The 18,381-nt window shown below is 46.9% G+C and overlaps 1 protein-coding gene across 4 annotated transcripts in view; it reads left to right on the forward strand.

Annotated features, from left to right (window-relative positions):
- LOC126259967 (serine/arginine repetitive matrix protein 2-like) overlaps window positions 1–18,381 on the forward strand; it is a 400,597-nt gene that overhangs the window by 11,339 nt on the left and 370,877 nt on the right. The gene's annotated exons all lie outside the window — the stretch shown is intronic.

An 18,381-nucleotide genomic window follows, 5' to 3' on the forward strand; every position in this document is an offset into this window, starting at 1 on the left:
AGAATGGGATTACCTTGGCAAACTTTGTATGTAGTGTTGTCTGAAAGCTGACGCAGTCCCTCAGCCACATACTCCCGATGATCAAGTACCACGGTTGTGGAACCCTTGTCCGCCGGAAGAATGACAATGGATCGGTCAGCCTTCAGATCACGGATAGCCTGGGCTTCAGCAGTGGTGATGTTGGGAGTAGGATTGAGGTTTTTTAAGAAGGATTGAGAGGCAAGGCTGGAAGTCAGAAATTCTTGGAAGGTTTGGAGTGGGTGATTTTGAGGAAGAGGATGTGGGTCCTGCTGTGACGGAGGACGGAACTGTTCCAGGCAGGGTTCAATTTGGATAGTGTCTTGGGGAGTTGGATCATTAGGAGTAGGATTAGAATTATTTTTCTTTGTGGCAAAGTGATATTTCCAGCAGAGAGTAGGACAGTAAATCTTTGACAAGGGCTGTTTGGTTGAATCTGGGAGTGGGGCTGAAGGAGAGGCCTTTGGATAGGACAGAGGTTTCGGATTGAAGGAGGAAAGGTTAACTACTGAATTAGGGTGTTGTGGTTCCAGATTGTGTTGATTGGAATTTTGAGGTTTTGGGGGGAGTGGAGCTGGAAGTGGGAGATTGGAATGACTCCTTACCCTCTCCCTTAAAACCCATATCCTTTCATCTTTCCCTCTCCTTCCCTCTTTCCTGATGAAGCAACAGTTTATTGCGAAAGCTTGAATTTCGTGTGTATGTTTGCGTTTGTTTGTGTGTCTATCGACCTGCCAGCACTTTCGTTCGGTAAGTCACATCGTCTTTGTTTTTAGATAAATTATATAATTGTGTTGTCATGCTTCACAGGGGCTTAACCACTGCTGGTTTCTTGTAAAATGAGGAAACCAACATCTCCATTTCCATAGGGCTCACATGTGGGTTTCTATACACAGGTTCTCAAGCATGATGAGTGTTTCCTTACGCAGGATTCCAAACCTGATGATACATTTCTTTAAATGTCAGATCAAAGCTAGAAGTGATCTCTTTTTATGATCCTGAGCTGATGTTTACTCAGATTATGTGAATATTATATTTCATTAATTTGCTGTAGAATGTCATGATGAAAACTATACTGCCAGCCAGAGGAGTTCACTGATAGTGCTGCAATAATGTGCTGTACCAGAGCACAGCATTTGCCATTCTTTGATGGGTAATGAAATAAATTTGCTGACCCATGAGGGTACATAAACTTATTAAAGCATCCTTCTGGTCAGCAGGAGTCTGAAGGTACTAGGGTGGTTTGAAAAGTTTATGGAGTGGAACGGAAAAAAGTACTTACCTCACTGAAACTTCTTTTTATTTTTCAATGTAGTCTTCTTGTCTATTAATACACTTGGTCCAATGATGTTCCAGTGCCTAGATCCCATCTCGAAAATGAGTTTCCTCCAGGCCTGCAAAATAGTTGTCAACTCTGGCTATCAATTCGTTATTGGAAGTGAATCTTCGTCCACTGAGAAAAATTTTCAATTTTGGAAAGAGATGGAAGAGTGCCGGAGCCATATTAGGTGAATAAGGCGGGTGTGGTGACAATTCATACCTTAGTTTGTCTAATTTTTCCATGGTGATGGTACATGTGTGCGGGCGCGCATTGTCTTGATGGAAGATGACTTTCTTCCTTGCTGAACCTGCCCTCTTTTTGCGTGTCTTTCATTGCAATTTGTCCAGAAGGTTAGGGTAGTATTCTCCAGTAATCATTTGCCCAGTGGGGAGAGAATGTACAAACAGAATCCCCTTTGCATGCCAGAACACTGATGCCTTGATCTTTCCCACCAAAGGAATGTCTTTGCATTTTTTGATGGCGGAGAATCAGCATGTTTACACTGCTTTGACTTTTGATTTGTCTCTGGGATATAGTAGTGCATACATGTTTCATCTATGGTCACAAACTGGCACAAAAAATCTTGTTCGTTTCTCCTAAAACAGGCCAAACATTGTTCCGATATGTCCATTCTCATGCCTTTTTGATCCATCGTCAAGAGTCACGGCACCCATCTTGCAGATTTTTTTTTTTCATTTCTAATTCTTCAGTTGAAATGTAATATACCCTTTCAGATGACATCTGGCAGGCGTAAGCAATTTCACGCACTTTCTGTCGGTGATCCTCCAAGGCCATTTTGTGCACTTTTGCAATGATTTCTGGAGTAGTGACACATCTTGGCCGACCACCGCACAGATCCTCATCTAAGCTCTCCCGACCAAATTAAATTCATTTGTCCGCTTGGACAGTTGAATATGAAGGAGCAGAGTCCACCAGAAATCAGCATGAATGTCCTTTGCTTTCATACCTTTCTTTATGAAGTACTTAATCACTGCTCGAATCCCCCCCTGCGGGTTCGGGGGTTAGAATAGGCCCGCGGTATTCCTGCCTGTTGTAAGAGGCGACTAAAAGGAGTCTCAAACGTTTCGGCCTTAATGTGATGGTCCCCATTAGGGTTTGACCTCCATTTTTCCAAATTCCACAGAAGTACAAGCCTTTTGGGGAAGGACACCTTATGTGGTGCACCCTCAGTCCTCTGTGCCCTAAGGCCTTGGCACTCTTGATCGTCTTGGCGTCGTAACTGCACCCTCCATCTGTCATTTTGGGCATACACACCTGATGGATTGTGTACGTAACGCCCTTGGTGCGTCACCATCTGCACCCACGATCACTATGGACTACCCATGGCACCCAAAATCCAGCACGGTAGCCAGCCCGTTTTGGTGGGGTCGTCATGTACCCTCTAGGTTGTAGCCTCCTGACAACACAGGGATCATACTGCCGATGCCTGAGCTGACACCTCCCCACGTAAGCCAAGGAGTCGATGCTCGTCTCTCTGGGGCATCAGTACTCCCGGCAACGGCCATCCTACCAGGTGGCCTTTGCTGTGGCTGGGTGGCGCCCGTGGGGAGAGCCCCTGGTCGGAGTGGGTGGCAACGGGGCGGATGCCCCGCAATGAAGCGGGTGAAGTCTCAATCCGGTGGTCGCACGACCGCCAACGTCTCTAAGCGCGGTAAGACAGAATTTAATGCTGTGACATATAACCCAAAATCGTTCCCTTCCCTAGCCACGCCATGGGAGGAACGTAGGGCTGCGGACAGACAGGAGCCGTATTCACCGCGATACCTTGTGTGCAGCAGAACCAATGGGGATTCGTTTTTGGGGACTAAGCCTCTCTTCTTTGTTCACCATCTTGAAGATAAGTTTGGGGAAGTGGCATCTGTTTCCAAAATGAGGAGCGGGGCTATTTTGATACAAGCAGTTTCATCTGCACAATCACTCGCCTGTGAGAAGCTCGGTGACATCCCCGTTCATGTCACTCCCCATAAGTCTTTAAATTTGGTCCAGGGGATTATTTTTCATAAAGATCTTCTGCTACAGTCTGATGACGAGCTACGGGAGAACCTAGCACGATGAGGTGTGCACTTTGTCCGTCGTGTCTTTAGGGGGCCCAAGGATAATAGGGTCGCTACTGGTGCCTTCATCCTGGCCTTTGAGGGTGACTCCTTGCCTGAGAAGGTCAAGGTCCTGATCTACCGGTGCGATGTCAAGCCCTATGTCCCACCCCCTATGCGATGCTTCCAGTGCTGGAAGTTTGGACATATGTCCTCCAGATGCACTGCCAGCCCCACGTGTCGTGATTGTGGACGACCTTCACATCCTAATGCTCCATGTGCTCCGCCTCCCACCTGCGTTAACTGTGGGGAGCATCATTCTCCCTGCTCGCCAGACTGTGCAGTCTACCAACGAGAGCAGAAGATACAAGAAATTAAGACCCTGGACCGTTTAACTTACCAAGAGGCAAGGAAGAAGCTAGACCGGCTTAACCCCACATCTATGTTGAGGAGTTATGCTGCTGCAACTCTGCCGCCACCAGTTCCTGCAAAGACTCCCTTCTCAGTTGGCCCACAGAACAGGAAAGTTACACCTGCCCCACCGCTGGTAGGGGCCACACTCTCTTCCACTGCTCCCAAAACACCCGGTTTGGGGGCAGTGGACCCCGAACAACTGGGGACATCCATCCCCACCTCTCAGCCGGAGAGGCACCAGCCTCCTCCGGTTGCTCAGCCGGAGAGGCAAGAGCCTCTTCCGGCTCCTCAGCTGGAGAGGCAAGAGCCTCTTCCGGCTGCTCAGCCGGAGAGGCAACAGCCTCCTCCGGCCTCACTCGTTCGAAAGGGGTCCCTTGGGGGAGTCCCTTCCAAGGATTTTACCAGTGTCTCGCTAGACACTAGCCAGTGGCTGAGGAAGCCACCAGCTGCTGGTCGAAGGGCTTCACGCTCTTCCTCTGTTCCTGACAATGCATCCGGAAAGCCCTTCCAGCATGCGAACCCTCCTCCCAAAGACAAGAGAGAGAAGAGGAAGCTCTCTAAGAAGCCTAAGGACCCAGTGGTTCCCGCGCCAACGCTTCCTGTCAGCTCAGCCTCTGAGGATGAGGTCGAGCTCTTTGCGTCCCCAGATGACCTCGATTTTGCTGTCTCAGAAACGATGGCAGTTGCGACGTCAGTCACTCAGTCGGTGGCAGCATGTGACTCTGTGCAGTAATTTGCTTTTTCAGTACCTTCATGCCCTTAAGGACACGCTTTGTACGATCCTCCAGTGGAATTGTGGCGGTTATTTTAGCCATCTCCCTGAGCTACGACAGCTTCTAAGTCTGACACCTGCTTTCTGCATTGCCCTCCAGGAAACCTGGTTCCCGGCAATGCGGACCCCTGTCCTTCGTGGATACAGGGGTTATTACTGCAACCGTAGCACTTACAATTGTGTGTCAGGTGGAGCCTGCTTGTATGTCCTTACCTCTGTATATAGTGCTCCTGTGCCCCTTCAAACATCATTGGAAGCTGTGGCTGTGCGCGTAAGGACTACCCAGGACATAACTGTCTGCAGTGTCTATCTCCCTCCAGGTGGTACAGTCTCCCTGACCGAATTGGCTGCACTTGTCGCCCAACTCCCCACGCCTTTTCTTCTCCTGGGGGATTTTAACGCCTACAATCCCCTGTGGGGTGGAACGAAGGTTACTGGCTGAGGCAGAGAGGTCGAGAATCTCATCTCCCAACTCGACCTCTGCCTCTTAAACACTGGCGCCGCCACACATTTCAGTGTGGCGCATGGCACGTTCTCGACCATAGATCTGTCGTTGTGCAGCCCAGGGCTTGTACCATTGGTCCACTGGAGAGTCCATGACGACTTGTGTGGTAGTGACCATTTTCCCATCTTCCTTTCACTACCCCAGCGTCGATCCCATGAACGCCTGCCTCGATGGGCATTTAGCAAGGCAAACTGGGAAACGTTCTCCTCTGCTGCCACTGTTGAATCTCTCCCCCACGGTACCATCGATGTGGCGGTTGAGACACTGACTGCAGTGGTTGTTTCCGCTGCGGAACGTACCATTCCTCGTTCGTTAGGGTGCCCCCGGCGAAAGTCAGTGCCTTGGTGGTCTCCGGAGGTCGCTGAAGCCATTAAAGAACGTCGGCGGGCTCTTCAGCGACATAAGCGGCACCCGTCTTTGGAGAACCTAATTTTTTTTCAAGCGTCTCCGTGCTCAGGCACGGCAGCTCATCAAAAGGCGGAAACAGGAGTGCTGGGAGAGGTATGTTTCCACCATTGGTTCCCGTACTTCACCCTCCCAGGTGTGGACGAAGATTCGGGGCATCTTTGGATTGCAACACTCTACAGGTGTCGCAGGGCTTATCATCAACGGGGCGGTATCCACCGATGCCGATGCAATCGCCGAGCATTTCGCTCAGCACTATGTTCGGGCCTCTACGTCGGGGAATTACCCGCCCGCGTTTCGCGCGCTCAAACGCCGGGAGGAAGGCAAATGGCTTTCCTTTGCTTCTCGCCACCCTGGGGCGTATAACGCCCCATTTAGTTTGTGGGAACTCCAGAGCGCCCTGGCACAGTCCCCGATACAGCCTCTGGGCCAGATGGCATCCACAATCAGATGCTCAAACACCTTTCCCCGGACTGTCAGCGGTGTGTTCTTGCCATCTTCAACCGCATGTGGGGCGATGGTGTCTTTCCGTCGCAGTGGCGGGAGAGTACCGTCATTCTGGTGCTGAAGCCTGGTAAGGACCCGCTTAATGTGGATAGCTATCGGCCCATCAGCTTGACAAATACTCTGTGCAAGCTATTGGAACGCATGGTGAGTCGACGGCTGTGTTGGCTGCTCAAGTCTCGGGGTCTTCTGGCTCCATGCCAGAGCGGCTTCCGTCAGGGCCGTTCCACCGCCGATACTTTGGTCTTTCTTGAGTCTGCAATCTGCACTGCTTTTTCCAGGCGCCAACACCTCGTCTCCGTCTTTTTCGATCTCTCCAGAGCATATGACACGACGTGGCGGCACCATATTCTCGCCACGTTGCACGGGTGGGGTCTCCGGGGCTCTCTCCCCATTTTTATTCAGAATTTTTTATCTATTCGGACATTCCGTGTTTTAATTGGCACATCCCATAGTTCACTTCATATCCAGGAGAACAGCGTTCCACAGGGCTCTGTATTGCGCGTGCCCCTTTTCCTTGTGGCCATTAATGGCCTTGCAGCAGCAGTAGGGTCGTCTGTCTCACCCACGTTATATGCTGACGATTTCTGCATCTTTTTCAGCTCCTCCACCATTAGTGTTGCAGAACGTAGGTTGCAGGGAGCCATACGCAAGGCGCAGACGTGGGCCCTAGCCCATGGGTTTCAATTTTCTCCTGCGAAGACTTGTGTTATGCACTTTTGTCGGCATCGTACTGTCCATCCCCACCCTGAGCTCTATCTTCAGGATGCCATGCTCAGGGTTGTTGACTCTTACCGTTTTCTGGGATTGCTGTTCGATGCCCGGCTTACTTGGCTTCCACATATTCGTCAGCTCAAGCGTCAGTGCTGGCAGCATCTGAATGCCCTCCGCTGCCTAAGCAACACAACTTGGGGTGCAGATCGTCACACGCTGCTGCATCTCTACAAAGCCCTTGTGCTGTCCCGATTGGATTATGGGAGTGTGGCGTATGGCTCAGCGTCGCCCTCAGCATTGCAACTGCTGGATCCCATTCACCACTGTGGAGTTCGACAGGAGACAGGAGCATTCCGCACCAGTCCTGTTCATAGCCTCCTTGCTGAGGCTGGGGTTCCTCCACTTCGTATTCGGCATCAACAACTGTTAGCCAACTATGCTGCCCACGTCCGTTGTTCGCCCCGTCACCCTAACTATCGTCTCCTTTTCGAAAATGCGGCAGTCCATATCCCACACCAGCGGCCACGATCAGGCCATACAATTGGGATCCGTGTTTGGTCGCTCTTTAATGACCTCGAGTGTTTGCCTCTTCCATCTGCTTTCCAGGTCCGCCCACATACACCACCTTGGTGTATTCGTCGGCCGCAGCTTCGGCTGGAACTTTCCCGATGGCCGAAAGATTCAGTTCCTCCTGCAGTCTTGCGCCGCCAATTCCTTGCTCTCCTAGGCGCATACAATGCCTCGGAGGTTATATATACCGATGGCTCGATGGTTGATGGCCGTGTGGGGTACGCTTATGCTCATGCAGACTATGTCGACCAGCGCTCCTTGCCGGAAGGCTGCAGTGTTTACACCGCAGAACTGACAGCCATTTTTCGTGCCCTTGAGCATCTTCGTACCAGCACTGGAGAGTCCTTTGTCATTTGCAGTGACTCGCTCAGTAGTCTGCAGGCTCTTGACCAGTGCTACCCACGCCATCCCATTGTTGGTGCCATCCAGAGGTCCATTCACGCTCTTGAACAGCGTGGTCGTTCGGTGGTGTTCATATGGACCCCTGGGACACGTTGGGATAGCGGGCAACGAACTCGCCGACAAGTTAGCCAAAGAAGCTACCCGCAAACTGCCGTTTGAGATCGGCCTCCCGGCAACTGATCTCCGAACGGTTTTGCACCGTCGGGTCTTTGGGATGTGGGGAGACGAATGGCGCACTCTGTCTGCACCCAACAAGCTGTGGCAGGTAAAGGCGACCACGACTGTTTGGGGTTCCTCCATGCGGGCCTCTCGCAGGGATTTTGTTGTTCTGTGTAGGCTCCGCATTGGTCACTCTTGGCTGACGCATGGTCATCTGCTGCGTCAAGAGGACCCCCCTCATTGTCGCTGTGGTGCGAACATGACGGTGGGCCACATATTGTTGGAATGTCCTCTTTTAACCGCTCTCAGGCGTGATTTTAATCTCCTGGGTGATTTATCCTCTCTTTTAGGTGACAGTGTCTCTATGGCAGATCGGGTTTTAAGTTTTATTCGCGCAAGCGGCTTTTATAGGTCCATTTAAATTTTTTTAACATCACCCTCTTTTGAGCTGTCTCTTTTAATTAGTTTTGTGTTGAAATTCGACTCCACCCTAAACTTTTAGGCTGGAGGTTTTAACGTGTTGCAGAGTGGCTGGCTCATCCTATTATTTTCGTGATCAGCCAGCCACAGTCCTCTGCTGTGCAGTTTTAATTCCTTCTGCCTTTGTTCTCTATGTTGTTTTTGTTGCTGTTCTCTGTTTCCGTGTTGTCTTACAATGGACCATGGGGCTTTTCTTCCCCCGGAATTTTTCTTTTAGTGCTTCGCCTGACTGGTGGATAGTTTCCCTGTGTTCTGTGTTTTTATGAAACAAGGGACCGATGACCTTTGTAGTTTGGTCCCTTTAATCTTTAACCCAACCAACCAACCAACCAACCAACCAACCAACTGCTCGAATCTTGATTTTTTTTCCATCTTCGCAACTCACTATGCGGGAACAACAACAGAGCCATGTCACCACCACAGTCCTCTTCCAAGAGCACTGACATGGCCGGTGTTTTTTTACAGGCAACAGTCCAGTGAATATCACGTGGACAACTCGTTTCGCTAGCACTGACCACTTTTGGTGATTCCGAGAACTTACAAACTACCGTCGTATTTCCAATCCAACATACCTTCCATAAATGCATGCAGCATATTGTCCTGGTTGGAGGTCCGATGTTAATGTATCCTCCTTCATTTACTGTCAGTAAGTTTGCTCAGAAAAGACGAAGCATCATTTGAAATTCTGCTGGCTTGAATTATTGATTCATCAGTTGGCAAAAATGATGAATTTCTCTAGTTCCTGCTAGAGGGTGCCCATGTTTAAACCTCTATTCTTGTAAAACTTTATTTTGTTCATTTTCTTCCTTGCTGATGACAGCAAATCAATAACCATTTGCTGTTAGTGCACAAGCAAAACAGAGATCAGACCTCCAGCCAGGATAGTATGCTGCATGCATTTATGAGTATTGGATGGGAAACATCTGTGAGACTACCACTGAAGAGAAGTATGCTTTAGTAATCTTTACGTACCCATACTGGGAAAAAAAGCTGTACTTTAAACTGGAAATAAACTAGCACATCAGTAACATTGCAGACATACTCAAAATTCTCTTTAACATGAATCCTCTCAAAAGGTCAAGCAGACTGTTATGCACTCCTCCAAATTTTAAACATTGTGACAATGGTATAAAACATGAAGCCAGCTTATACAGTTCTGTAGACATCATGGGAGGAAAACAGACTGAATGTCAAGGTGGGCCATGACAAGACACCCCTTTTTCGAGTTGTTCTGACTCTCTCTCACTTCCTAGCCATCAGGACGTTTGATAATACCTTCCCCAGAGAGCGTTAAACAATTGACGAACACAATAAGACGTCAGATTTTCTGAGGGCCAGTGGATATGGAGGTATTTTAAATGGCCTCCATCTTGTCATTGTTTTTTAGGGCCTTATATGTTTGCATTGCAAAACCAAGTATATGAGAAGTGTTCAATAAGTAATGCAATACAATTTTTTTCTCGGCCAGTTTCGGTTGAAAAAAATTCAGAATGTGTTATGGATATCATTGAATATTCCCACTTCAGTCCCAATAGTTTCACGAAGTTCCGATAGGTGGTGACGCTATATGTAGCCTTCAAAATAGCAACTGTGAAGATGTTTTCCAAGCAGAGAGCTGTCATTGAGTTTCTTTTGACGGAAAACCAGAGCAGGTGCTTGCAGAATGTCTGTGGAGACCTGGCAGTGAACGAACTCAAGATGAGTTGTTGGGTGAGGATCTTGCGAACCTGTCCAATCTCCTATGTGCCAGCCAGCTGCACACAGCTGTGATTCCTGCAGTGTTGGTACCTGCGGACACTCTTAACCACAATTTAAAAAAAACACCTCGCTGCTCAATTGGATGTGTCTGTTGGCAATGCTAACACAATCATCCGCCAGTTGTATGCTGCTGGGTTCCTCGCTACCTAACAGAAGGCCATAATGAGCAACAAAGGCCATCTGTCTGGAATTGCAGTAAGTGGATGATTGGGAGACTATTGATGCAGCAAGACATTGGCTCTGTCGTAGACCAGTAGAATGATACCATGCAGCATACAGGCCCTCCCAGTAAGGGAGTCACATTGAACGAAGAGTACGTTGAAAAATAAGCTTTTGTAGCCAAAGGAGTGGGGACTAACGTAGTGTATTGGAATCCTGAATACAACGAACCTCTTTCAGAAAAAATGTATTGCATTACTTATTGAATGCCCCTTGTAGTTTTTCAGGTGGTTTAGATGGTTTAGAACAGATTCTTTCCAATGAAAGTGGCATAAAAGAGTTTGCAGGAAGTTTTTTTTTTTAATCTATTTTTCTCATTTTTACAAAAATTGACAATTTTGTCCTCAATTTGTAAACTATTGGTAAGTAGTAGGGGAATGAAATTTTGTATTCTAAGACCATGCATTGGTAAGTTATCACATGCAAAGTTTTAGGTTTATCTGCCAATCACGTTGGAAGGTATAAAAAGCTAAGCCTTACATGTTTTTCAAGCATCTATTTTTGCAACCGACTTTGCTTCGGATTATCCATACAGAAATTGTTCAACATGCCTTCTTTTATTATTTTGCTCAAGAGTGCACAAAAAGTTGCACAATATGGCGTAGTTTTGTTTGTTTCAAGATAATATTTCTGGAGGTATTATATCTCAAAAGTTGGCGAAAACTCTGGTGCAATGTTGATAGCTGAGGTATGGGGTCAAACAAATGATTATATCTCTGCAAGTATTATATCGGCAAAAATAAAACTTTACCAGTGTTTGTTGGGAACATGCGAAAGTTCACACAAAATTTCAGCAAAATCCCTCTGCAAATTATTTGATAGTATAGTGCGGCGTATTGGATCCTTGAATCCTGAGACCTTTTGGCTTCAATCCAAGATAGTTCTCGTCGATGGTGCTCTGCTGCAGAGAATTTAGTCCACTTGGAGTCTGCTATTTGAATAGCTTGTGCCTGGCATCAACACCTTATTGTAGTCTTTTTTGATTTGCATAAAGCTTATGGTACCATAAGCTGCCCTATCTGCAGGAGATTTGAGTTCCAGATGGTTCTGTTTTGAAGATCCATCTCTTTTTAGTGGCTGTCCGCAATGGGTGTTGCAGAATGCAGACTGCATTAAACAATACACCAAATGCATATTGGGTTCTCACTCACAGCTTGTATTTTTCAGCTGCCAAATCCTGCACTATGCATTTCTGCCATTGCTGTACAGTCCATCCCCTCTAGACCTGTATCTTGATGGCTAGTCACTCAAAGTGGTGGACTGGTCTTGGCTGCCCAGTTGACATGGCTTCCTCATAATCATAAATTAAAGCGTACATGTTGGTCACACATCAATGATCTTTGATGCCTCGGCAATACCAACTGGGGTGTGGACTGCTCTTCTCTGATATGGCTCTACACGGCATTGGTGCAGTTCCATCTGGATTACGGTAGTCTCACATGTGGCTCAACATCACCTTCAATGTTACAGATGCTGGACTCGATACACCATTATGGGGTACAACTGGCAGCTAGTGCCATTCGGACTAGCCCTGCGATCAGCCTCCTAGCAGAGGCAGGGGTTCTACCATTGCAGGTTCGGTCCCGAGAACAGTTGATTGCTTATGCGTTATGCATCTGCTGCTCTACATCTACATCTACACCGATACTGTGCAAGCCACCCTAAGGTGCCTACACTGTACTAGTACTTGTCATTTCCCCTCCTGTTCCACTCGCAAATAGACTGCAAAAACGACTATCTGTACATCTCTGTATGAGCCCTAATTTTTCATTATCTTATTTTCGTGGTCCTTACACACAGTGTATGTTGGTAGGAGCAGAATCGTTCAACAGTCAGCTTCAAATGCCAATTCTCTATATTTCTCAATAGTGTTTCCTGAAAAGAACGTTGCCTTCCCTCCAGGGATTCCCATTTGAGTTCCCGAAGCATCTCTGTAACACTTGTGTGTTGTTCGAACTTACTGGTAACAAATCTAACAGCCCTCCTCTGAATTGCTTCAATGTCTTCCTTCCGTCCGACCTGGTACGGATCGCAAACATTCAAGCAGTACTCAAGAATAGGTTGCACCAGCGTCCTATGTGCCATCTCCTTTACAGGTGAACTACTCTTTCCTAAAATTGTCCCAATAAACAAAAGTCGACCAGTTGCCTTCCCTCCCACAGTTCTCACGTGCTCGTTACACCTCATATCGCTTTGCAATGTTACGCCCAGATATTTAAACGACTTCACTGTGTCAAGCTGGACACTAGTAGTACTGTATATGAACACTAAAAGTTCAACCCTGTTAACTTACATTTTTCCACATTTAGGGCTAGCTGCCATTCATCACACCAACTGGAAATTTTGTCTATGTCCTCTTGTATCTAGCTACTGTTACTGAACTTTGACACATTACTGTGTTCCGAGCGTCATCAGCAAACAACCGCAGACTGCTGCCCACACTGTCTGCCAAATCATTTACGTATATAGAGAACAAGAGCAGTCCTATCACACTTCCCTGGGGCACTCCTGACTATATCATTGTCTCTGATGAACACTCGTCCTCAAGGACAACGTACTGGGCTCTGTTATTTAAGAAGTCTTTGAGGCACTCACATATCTGTGAACTTATTCCATATGCTCATACCTTCGTTAACAAACTGCAATGGGGCACCATGTCAGATGCTTTCCGGAAATCTAGAAATATGGCTTCCTGTTGCCCTTCATCTCTAGTTCTCAATGTATCACATGAGGAAAGGGCAAGCTGAGTTTTACACAAGCAATGCTCTCTAATACCATGCTGATTCATGGAAATAAGCTGCTTAGCATCAAGAAAGTTTATTATATTTGAACTGAGAATGTGTTCAACGATCTGCAGCAAACAGAAGTTAGAGATATTGGTGTGTAAATTTGCAGGTCAGTTTTTTTACCTTTCCTGTATACTGGAGTCTCCTGTGATTTTTCCAGTTGCTTGAGACTTTGTGCTGGGCAAGAGGTTCATAATAAGTGCAAGCTAGGGAAGAGGCCAATGCCATAGAGTACTCTTTGTGAAATCAAACTGGGAGTCCATCCAGGCCTGTTAATTATTTTTTGGCATGTCTTCAAGTTGCTTCTCTATGCCAGGTATGCTTATTTCAAACAGTGGAAAATCCAGAATGGAATGTAGCAATATTGTGAAAAGGAAAGTTAATACTCACCATATAGTGGAGATGTTGAGCCGCAGATAGGCACAACAAAAAGACTGTCACAAACAATAGCTTTTGGCGAGTAAGGCCTTCGTCAGAATTAGACAGCAAACGCACACATATACACACTCACCAAACACAACCCACACACATGACTGCAGTCTCAGCCAACTGAGGCTACAGGAGTGGGCATCACAGGGTATGATGGACTTAGAGCAAATTGAGAATACCGCCACCTTGATTGTGACTTTCAGTTCTACAATGCTGCCTGGACAAGTCATGGCAAGTTTTTTCTGACTTAGGGTGTGTTGCTACAAGTGCCAATGTTTTGGTTACACCATGCTGAGTTGGGGATTGAAACGACCTGTGGGAAATGTGGAAAGGCAGTCCATGAAGCTGGGACTGACTGTGTGTCTCCAGCAGTCTGTTTAACTGCTCTGGGAGCCACCCAGTCTGGAGCTGAGAATGTCCTATTTTTGGAGAGTAACAAAAAAAATCAGGAACTGAAAGTGACCAAGCAGATCCCCTAGTCAGAAGCCAAAAAGGAATATAGGGCAACGAAATCCTGTCTTTACCACCACTTATGCCTCTGTGGCGCAGGAACATGTCATTGACACTTCGATGCAGATGACATCCAGCATACAACTACCACCACTAGCACCTGTACTTGCACCTGTACAAGCCAAAGCATAATTAGTAAAGACAAAGTGATTGGGGCATCTATGACAGAAGAGACTGGCGATGTTTTTGCGGTGAGAATCATAAAAGGCAACCCAGCAGCAGAGTGCCTCCCAGTGCCCACTTAATTGAAAGAAAGGGGTCCATCACCACCCCCTTTCCCCCCGTCATCCTTGCTGGGAAAGGGTCTCAGCATTCAGTTCAAAAGCTGTTCTAGGTGCCATCAAATGTCATTCTGGCGTGTCTGACTGATGATGAGGACATCATGGATTTTGATGCCTCATCACTGGACCTGGGCAGCCCCTCCACAAGCACCTCACCACGCTGCCACAAGGACAAGGGTAAATCAAGACCATGCTGATGAACTGACTCCCATACTCCAGTGGAATATGGAGGGATACATGACTTCTCAGGAGGAATTGACTCCTTTTACAGAACAGACCCTTTTGCCACTGTCTTCAAGAGACACATTTTAAGCAGCACCTATACAGGAAAGATGACCTTAGGTGATAACAGGGTGAAAGGTGAGGTAGCAGTGTTCATCAGGAACACTTTTCACTTGTGTCTTCACTGTGCCTTTAACCACAATGCTAAAAGAGGTTGCTGTTTGGATAGTGGCCCATGTTGCTGTCACAGTGTGCTCTTTGTACCTTCTGCCCCATAGCCTCTTGACAGTGGGGCCTTCACTCATCTTCTTGATGAACTACCCCATTCCTTTCTCCTTTTAGGGGACTTTAGTGCACACAGTGCGCTGTGGGGTTCTCACACCACTTGCCCCACGGATCAGATACTTGAGAATCTGATATGCACAACAGATGTCATACAGATGAACATGGGTCGAGCTACACATTTTAGCACTGCTGCAGGTTTGTCTATAGCCTTAGACCTATCCTTCTGCTCACTTGCCATTGCACACACTGCTCTGTGGGGAGTGGACGATGACCTTCATGGTAGCGACCACTTTCCTATCTGGATCCACCTGTCCAATGGAGCAGATCTGAAAGGAAGTTGCCGAGGTGGTTGTTCAAAAAGGCTAACTGGATGCTTTACAGGCAGTTAGCTGTCTTCAAGCAACGTGATGGTATCCAAGACTGGGTGGATCAGATTACAGCCATGGTTACCATGCCATTAATGTATCCATCTCGAAGTCAACGGGAACACCTGTCCCATAGTGGAAAGATGAGTGTCATTATGTAGTTAGGGACAGGAGGGTGCCTATGCGCAGATTCAATCGATGTTCTACCGAAGAGAATCTTATAATCTTTCAAATGCCGCATGTGCAAGTGAGGTGAATAATTCAGGACAGTAAGCAGAGGTCTTGGCAACAGTCCCTAAACTCCATCAGTAGGTCCACATCTGCAAATAAAGTATGGGAAGCCATCAGAAGCATCTCAAGGTGCAACTTACAGTCACCAGTAACAGCTGTATAAATTCAGGGGTTTCTCCTAACGTCACTGAGACAGCTCAGACAATGGCTGGATTATATAAGTCCCTTACGGCCAATTCTGGCCAGGATCCTTCTTTCTTTCGACGTCAGGAGACATAGGAGAAGGCTGATTAAGATTTCTGTTCCACCAACATAGAGGAATACAACCAGCCTTTCTCTCTGTGGGTATTGGATTCTGCATTGTCAGTAGCTTGTGATACGATGCCTGGAAACAACCTGAGAATGTACGGCTTATTGAAACAGTTGGACCCACAGTTGAGGGAGGTCCTCCTCCAGCTCTTCAATGAAATTTGGATGACTGGAGACTTTCCCAACTTGTGGAATCATTTTACTCCCAGTTTTAAAACCAGGGAATGAATGGACAGGCCTCAGTAGTTATCATAGTATTAGGCTGACAAGCTATGTAGGAAAGACAATGGAGTCTATGGTCAACCGGTGCCTAGTGTGGGTTCTCGAAACCAGGTCCCTACTCAGTTGCTCCCAGTGTGGGTTCGGGAGATATCATTCCACATCCGATAACCTAGCCCTGCTTTCCATTTGGAAAAGCCCTGTGATACTTCCTGGAGGCATAATATTTTGTTGCATCTCTATCAGTGGGGATCCTGTGGACATCAACCCATCTTCATACAGTCCTTTCTCTTGGACAGATATTTTTGATACAAGGTTGGAAATGTCCTGTCTGACCATTTTAAGCAGGAGAATGGTGTCTCTAAAGGGAGTGTCATGGCATTTGCCACTGCAATAAACAGTATTACGTTGACAGTCCAACATCCTGTACTGTGTTCCTTGTTTATGGACGACTTCTCCATCTTCTGGTCTTCCTCCAGCATCGCAATGGCTACTTGGCAAATGCAACTGATGATCAGGTGGTTGGAGGAAGTCATACACCACAGGTTTTAAACTCTCCTTGAAGGAAACTATTTTTGCTGATTTTAATTATTCCTGCTCTCTTTATAATTGTCCAGTTTTAAAACTGGGGGGGGGGGGGGGGGGGCACCTTTCTCACTTTTAAGGAAGAGGTGAAGTATCTGGGCCTTATTGGTAGTGAGAAGTTAACATGGCTGCCACACCTCAAAGAACTGAGACTGAGATGTCTCAAGGCCTTAAACATCCTTAAATGTGTCAGTCATAACTCTTGGGGAGCCGACAGGGCACATGTGCTCCAATTTTCGTAAGAGTTCTGTGCAACCCCCACATCTGCACGGATGGATCATGGTTTATGGATCATATCTCAAAATACTGAATGCAGTTCACCATGAGGGTATTAGGCTGTCAACTGGAGCTTGTTGCACAAGTCCTGTTGCTGATTTGTGAGTAGAGGCCTGTGATCCTCCATTGTCTATTTGATGTCTTCTTGTCATGGCACACAAAGCATATAGGGCTATGTCCATTCCTGCACCACCAGCATCCAGCTGTGTTGCTCATCTGCCACTGGAACGGCTGTTGAATCATTGGCCACAGTGAGTAAGGCCATTTGGAATCCGTGAAATGGAGAGCCTTGAGTTGTTATAGGTGGGGGGCATTAAGGTCCAAAGCCAGGGGTAGAGTAAGGCAGTTCCCTGGCTACTACCGAGGTCCATATTACTTTTAGAACTGACTGCTTACAGGAAGCATTGTACCCTGGACAATGTTTTTACAATTAAATCTAATGAGATTCTAAATTGCCACCCAGATTTTATTATTGCTTAAGAGTGTAAGCAGAAAGATTTTCTTGGTTGTTCTGTTGTGTTCCCCGATATTGCCCTTAGAATAGGACTCACAGAGCAGTTTTCAGTTTCTTATGCAGAATTGTTTGCTATCCTGAGGGCAGTGGAGCAGATGAGATAGTGTCATGAGAAGAAATTCCTCATCTGCTCAGATTCCCAAAGTGCCCTTCTCGCTATTGGACAGGTGTACCCAGCATGTCAGATGGTGCAAGAAGTGCAGGACACTCTCCTTGTGTTGCAAAGGCAAGACAAAAAAATCATTGTCTGCTGAGTTCCAGGACGCACAGATGCGGCTGCGAAGGAAGCTTGCTCCCTTCCTCTTCCTGCTCGTAATTCAGTCCCCTTGCAGGCTATCTCATCATTTATGATGAGGAAGGCCGTGTATTGGTGGGATGCTCAGTGGCTGGAAGTGAGGAATAATAAACTATGTTCCTTAAAACCTTCAGTGCAGTTGTGGTTCACCTCCTCCAATGGTCTGAAGAAGGAGCCCTTACTTGGCTTTGTGTAGGACATTGCCCATTTACACATGGCTTCCTCTTTAGCGGGGAGGAGCCCACAGTATGTCAGATATGCAGCACACAGCTGTCAATATGACATATGTTAATTGAGTGTGTTTTGTATGATGATCTGTGGGTTGATGTAGGGCTTCCATAGGATCTGCCTTCTATTTTAACTGATAATGAGGTGAGTGGTGTTTGTGTTTTAAGGTTTTGTGTGGTGTCTGGAATTCTTTCTGAAATATCGGGTGAGATTTTAAAATGTCACAAGGTGGCTGGGTCATTCATTGTTTATAAGTAGTCATCCAGCCACAATTACCTGTCCCTTTTTTAGCCATGTTTTTACAGTTATTTTATCCATTATTTTATCTAGTTGTTCAGCTGTCTCTTGTTGGGATTTTATTACCGGCTTTTCTGAAGCTCACCTTCGTGCGGTTGCCCTGCGATTCTTATGGGTGGGTGAAACTCTGTTTTCCGTTTTATTGACCTTTTTTTTCATAGGTTTTCACCATGCTCATCAATTTAGCATTAGTGCAAGGGTGCTGATAGCTTGCTGTTTAGTGCCCTCAGCAACGATTCATCATCATCATCGGC

The sequence above is a fragment of the Schistocerca nitens genome, chromosome 5 (assembly GCF_023898315.1).
Source record: "Schistocerca nitens isolate TAMUIC-IGC-003100 chromosome 5, iqSchNite1.1, whole genome shotgun sequence".
In the NCBI taxonomy this organism is placed as follows: Eukaryota; Metazoa; Arthropoda; class Insecta; order Orthoptera; family Acrididae; genus Schistocerca; species Schistocerca nitens.